Here is a 6,216-nt window from a genome sequence, read left to right as displayed (position 1 = left end):
CATTTCTTTAACAATATTGAGTCTATGGAACAGAAATGCAGCGGTGAACAAAACAAACAACAGAAAAGTTTCTACGTCTGTCTTTCCCCCCAGTCTATGGTCTCATCTGAAGCAGCTTTGTATTTGGTGTCCAAACACCTTATTAGGATTTCTATAAATGAGAGCATATTTTAAAATGTGATACTCTTTACACTGCCTTCCCACATGGTATGGAACGTGAATATTCTTTCATTCTGTCTGGATCTGTCTATACCAGATGTGTCTTTATATTGGTTTAGAGATTACAAAGTATTTCACATATGTTATCCTATTTAATTCTTACCTATACCTCACTATTTATGAGGTTAAATGGAGATTGCTATGACCATTTTACAGATGAGGAGATTAAGGTTTAGCATGACCTAATATCGTAACTATTAATAAATGACAGAGCTGGCACCAGAATCCAAGTTTTTAAACTTCTAATCTGGTTCCCAGGATTTTCCTGGGAAAACGTAAAAGTGCTCTAAACTCTGCCCCGAAAGGCATCCTTGAAATGTGCTCCATGGTACATTTCTTTTTCTTTCTTTCAAGACAGGGTGATATGGTTTGGCTCTGTCCCCACCTAAATCTCATCTTGAATTGTAGCTTCCATAATTCCCACATGTCCTGGGAGGGAACTGGTGGGAGGTAACTGAATCATGGGGGCGAGTTTTTCCTGTGCTGTTTTTATGATAGTGAATAAGTCTCACAAATTCTGTCTCACAAATTCTGATGGTTTCATAAAGGGGAATTCCCCTGCACACGCCCTCTTGCCTGCTGCCATGTAAGACATATCTTGCTTTCTTTCCCTTCATCTTCTGCCACGATTGTGAGGCCTCCTTAGCCATGTGGAACTCTGAGTCAATTAAACCTCTTTCCTTTACAAACTACCCAGTCTCGAGTGTGTTTTTATTAGCAACGTGAGAACAGACTAATACACAGGGTCTCACTCTGTCTCCAACTGAAATGCAGTGGTGCGATCAAGGCTCACTGCAGCCTCGGCCTCCTGGGTTCAAGAGGTCCCCCTGAGTAGCTGGGACTACAGGTGCACTACCACACCTGGTTAATTGTTTTTATTTAAAAAATATATATTTTTACTTTTTTTGACACTGAAGGAAGTAATATATACAGTGGTCCATCTCCAAGACAAAGTGCCTTGAATCAGCTTAGGTCAGCAAACTACAGAAGAAACAGGATATACAAGACCCCTGCTTGAATAGTTGATGCCTACTTGTCAACCTCCCCCTTCTTCCCCTCTCTGCTCCCCATTAGTTACTCTTACCCAAACCAAAAAAAGTTTAGTTTAAAAGTTTACTAGCCTGCAAAAGAGCTCATTTTGTCTGTTCTTATCAGCCTGCCCAGCTACTTAGGTCATAAGTCAAATACTTGAAAAGCCCCTAAGCTAACTAGAATTGCAATGCATTGTGGTCTGCAACAAAATGCAGCAAGACAACCCTAAAAAACAAACAAACAAACCACCTAAAGCCACTATGCAACAATCAATAGGTGACATCTGGGAAGATTGTGACCCCATAGTACTCAGCCTATGAGGAACCAGCGGAGGGACCTGTGCAGTAGGGGATAAATTTCTTGTTGAAACTGTGCTGGGTGTGCCTGCTCATCAGACACCTGATCTTGCAAGACCATCATTAAAAGTCTCACTTTGCTGTTCTCCAGGTCTCTAAGTCCATTCTTTGGGTTTGGACAGGTGAGTTTGTTTCTCACAAGACAAGTTCTCACTCTGTTGCCCAGGCTGGAGTGCAGTGGCACGATCACAGCTCACAGCTCACAGTCACTGCAGCCTTGACTTCCTAGGCTCAAGTGATTTTCCTACCTCGGCCTCCCAAGTAGCTGGGACTACAGGTGAGTGCCACAATGCCTGGCTAATTTTTGTATTTTTTGTAGAGATGGGGTTTCACCATGTTGCCCGGACTGGTCTTGAACTCCTGGGCTCAAGGGATCTGCCTGCCTTGGCCTCCCAAAGTGCTGGGATTACAGGCGTGAGCCTCTGTGCCTAGCCAATTTTTTAATTTTGATTTTTGTAGAGATGGGATCCCACTATGTTGCTCGGGCTCGTCTTGAACTCCTGGGCTCAAGCGATCCTCCACTTCAGCCTCTCAAAGTGCTGCGATTATAAACGTGGGCCTGTTCTTCAGGGAGGACTTTGCATTGAACCTTCCTGAATGTTGAGTCTAATTAGTATGCACAGGTTAAATAATCAGCATCTTCATGTAGTGTAGTGTGGTGGAAATAGAAACCCTTGAGCAGAATTTTATTCCCCTCCACAATTCAAGAATTTGCATCCCCCAAGAGACCCCATCTCTACTTTTACTGCATGTTTAATTTACTTCCTAACAGAGAAAGTGAATACTATTTAAATAATTTAAGTTCCAAGGATTTTAGCCAACATCAAAAGGCCTGATATGTTCTGTGGACTGCTGAGAGTCAGGCAGTGGGCTGAGGACCCAATCACTGCAACAAAGAATAGAGAAACACGATGATGGTAGGAGCTGCAAGACCAGAAACAGGGGACAGGGAAGAAAATGGAGTCAGATCTCAGCCTTGACTCTGCCAGTGGGCCTGGCATGGTGCTGTGCTGGATAAAGGGTTGCAGAGATGAGATGCTCACAGCCAAATAAGGGAGACGCAGGTAAAGATGCGACAGGAACCAATGCTCCCTGTAGGACTCAGGGAAAGCCTCACACAGAAGGAGGCTCTTGAAGTCCTCTGGGCACCTGAGGGAGCCAAGGGCATCCTCAACTGAGGAAACTGCATGTGCAAGAGTGTCCAGGTCCAAAAAGGTTCCAGGGCTTGTGGCATCACATAGGCTGGTTTGGCTGAGGCACAGAGTGAGTTTGGAGGAGCAGGGAAAGGAGGGTTATGAGCAAGAGGAGTGTGAATAGCCTTCAAGCTGGGGGGAAGCTGACTCTCAACCTGAGAGAAGCCCCTCGCTCACTGGCTAACTCAAGTGCTTATCAGTCTGGGTCCCCATTAACGCACCTGCTATAAGAAATAACATGCATGCAATGAGCAATTAAGATTGTGACCCACGTGGCTCAATTAATACTCGAGTTTTTCCTTTTTAATTTTTTTTGAGAGAGTCTTGCTCTATTGCTCAGGCTGGAGTACAATGGCTCAGTCTTGGTTCACTACAACCTCTGCCTCCTGGGTTCAAGTGATTCTCCTGCCTCAGCCTCCCAAGCAGCTGAGATTATAGGTGCATACCACCATGCCCGGCTAATTTTTGTATTTTTTTGTAGAGACAGGCTTTCACCATGTTGGCTGGGCTGATCTTGAACTCCTGACTCCAAGTAGTCTGCCTTGGCCTTCCAAAGTGCTGGGATTGCAGGCGTGAGCCACCGCGCCTGGCTCAAGCTTTTGTTTTACTTTTTACACTCTGCTTCTTTACATGTTCATAAAAGGAAACCCTGTCTTTAGCAGTAGGCTTTTCTCCATGTCTTTTTTCCTGAGCTCTGCAAACAATTTCTCCCCATTCTATCTGAATGACTCTCGTTATTCACCCCTGTCACCTCTCCTTAGGTACCTGTACCTCACTGGCCCTCTTCTGCACCACACCTGGTATCTCAGGCCCTTCCTGCTGCTGTAACAAAATACCCATGACTGGGTAATTTTATAAATAATAGACATTTATTTCTCACAGTTCTGGAGGCTGGGAAGTCCAAGATCAGGACACTGACATTCAGTGTCTGATGAGGGTGTTTTTGCTGTGTCCTCACATGGTAGAAGGCGGAAAGTAAAAAAGGGATGAATGCTGTGTGAACCTCTTTTATAAGACATTAATCCCATTCACTAGGGCAGAGTCCTCTGGCTTAATCATCTCCTAAATGTCCCATCTCTTAATACTATCATATTGGTGATTGTGTTTCAACATATAAATTTTCAGGGACACATTCAGGCCATAGAACCTGCCCAGGACTAGAGCTCTCCTTGAGGGAGGGAAGGTGGAGGAACTAAGCAGGGAAAGCCAGAATTCTCTTTTGTCGGCTAGGTATACTCAAACAATGTCCATTCTATCACACTTGCTGGGAGCATGACAGCTCCATGCTCCCTTGGCATGCGTTTAAGAGCCCTTTTGTTCTTTTAATTATCTAGACATTGCAGATTACTAACCATATGAGTAGCTAGCTCAGTGCTAGGCCTTGGAGTAACAAAGGGGCAGAGGGTGACTAAGATGCTGCAGATTTCTTTATTTAGAGACAAGGTCTTGCTCTATCACCCAGACTTCAGTGCAGTGGTGCAATCATAGCATACTGCAGCCTCAAACACCTGGGCTGTAGTGATTCTCCTGCCTCAGCCTCCTGAGTAGCTGGGACTACAGGTACATGCCACCATGTCTGGCTAATTTTAAAATTTTTATTTTGCAGAGACAGGAGTTTCACTTTGTTGTTGAGGCTATCCTCAAACTCCTGCTCTCAAGCGATCCTCCCACCTCGGCCTTCCAAAGTGCTGAGATTACAGGCATGAGCCGCTGTGCCCAGCAATACTGCCCATTTATGTTTTTTTTTTTAATGTTTTTCATCCTTTTTCAATGCTGCATATTTAAACACAAGTAACATTGTTTTCTTTTTTAACCCATGTGATTGTGTTTAATCCTCATAATAACCTTGTGATGGCAAAGTGCAGTTTCTGTTCTCAAAAAGCTTAAAATGTACTGGAGGGAGCTAGGCCTATACATAAATGATCAAAATACAGGCAAAAAGAGAAGGTATAATAATTTTTAAAAGGTGTCTAAAACGCAGTGGGAATCAGGGATGGTGCTATGGTTTGTATGGATATGTCCTTCCAAAATTCATATGTTAAACCTTAATGCCCAATGTGATAGTATTAAAAGGTGGGGACCTTTAGCAGGTAATGAAGTCATAACAATGGGGCACTCATGAATAGGATTCGTGACTTATCAAAGAGGTTCAAGGGAGCTCTTTGCCTTTTTTTGTCCTTCCCACCATGAGAAGGGGGTAGCATTCAAGGTATCATCTTGGAAGCAAAGATGAGGTCCTCCCCAGGCACTGAACCTGCTGGTGCGTTGATCTTAGACTTCCCAGCCTCTATAACTATGAGCAATACATTTATGCTATTTATAAATTACCCAGTCTAAGGTATTTTCTATTGCAGCAGGAATGAACTAAGACAGATGGAGAGAGGTTTTCTGTTTAGTGGGGCACCTGGCTTTGGGGAGGAGCTGGTATTGAACCTGAACCTAGATAGATAAGTTGGATCCTGATACAGGAACAGGGGCATTTCAAGTCACAGAGCAACAAGAGTAAAGGAACAAGCCAGGAATCAGTTAGAAGCATGTTGCTTGCATTAGTCCATTCTCATGCTGCTATAAAGAACTGCCAAAGAGTGGGTAATTTATAAAGGAAAGACGTTTAATTGAATCACAGTTCAGCATGGCTAGGGAGGCCTCAGGAAACTTACAATCATGGCAGAAGGGGAAGCAAACACATCCCTCTTCACATGGCAGCAGGAGAGAGAAGAATGAGAGCCCAGCAAAGGGGGAAACCCCTTATAAAACCATTAGATCTCATAAGAAGTAACTGTCATGAGAACAGGATGGGGGAAACCACCCCCATGATTCAATTATCTCAACCTGGTCCCTCCCACCACATATGGGGATTATGGGAACTACAATTCAAGATGAGATTTGGGTGGGGACACAGCCAAACCATATCAATGCCGTAGGGATGAGCAATGAGACATACAGGGGAAGAGTGAGTTTAGGTACAGATTCTCAAGGGCTGGAACATGAAGCTAAGGGGATGAATTTAGCAAACATCTTTGTGTTTGGCTCCTTCTGTGAGATATGTGAAGATGACAAGTTTATTCGCTGAATGAGAATTCACAAACTGATAGCATGTTTCTTAGCCTGTGCTTGGTTCCTGAGAGAGATATAGGGTGTCTGCCCTCTGGAGGTTTACACTACAGAGGTGGAGGGATTCAGTTCTATAATTGATTAGAGAGGAATATGGTTTCAACAGTCAGTTCACTCCAAAGTTTGGGGATGGAGGAATATTCTCTGGGGATTGGAAGTGCAGAAGGAGGGGATTTAGGGGTTACAAAATAAACTGAGGCTAGAAGGGTGGGAAGAGAGAAGGCATGGAATTCCTAATGGAAACAGAGAGTAGAGTGAAAGGGCAGGAGAAGCGGTGAGAAAGCAAGCTGGGTCCAGCTTCA

Source organism: Macaca thibetana, chromosome 13, assembly GCF_024542745.1.
Source record: "Macaca thibetana thibetana isolate TM-01 chromosome 13, ASM2454274v1, whole genome shotgun sequence".
In the NCBI taxonomy this organism is placed as follows: Eukaryota; Metazoa; Chordata; class Mammalia; order Primates; family Cercopithecidae; genus Macaca; species Macaca thibetana.
This window is presented reverse-complemented; position numbering follows the sequence as displayed.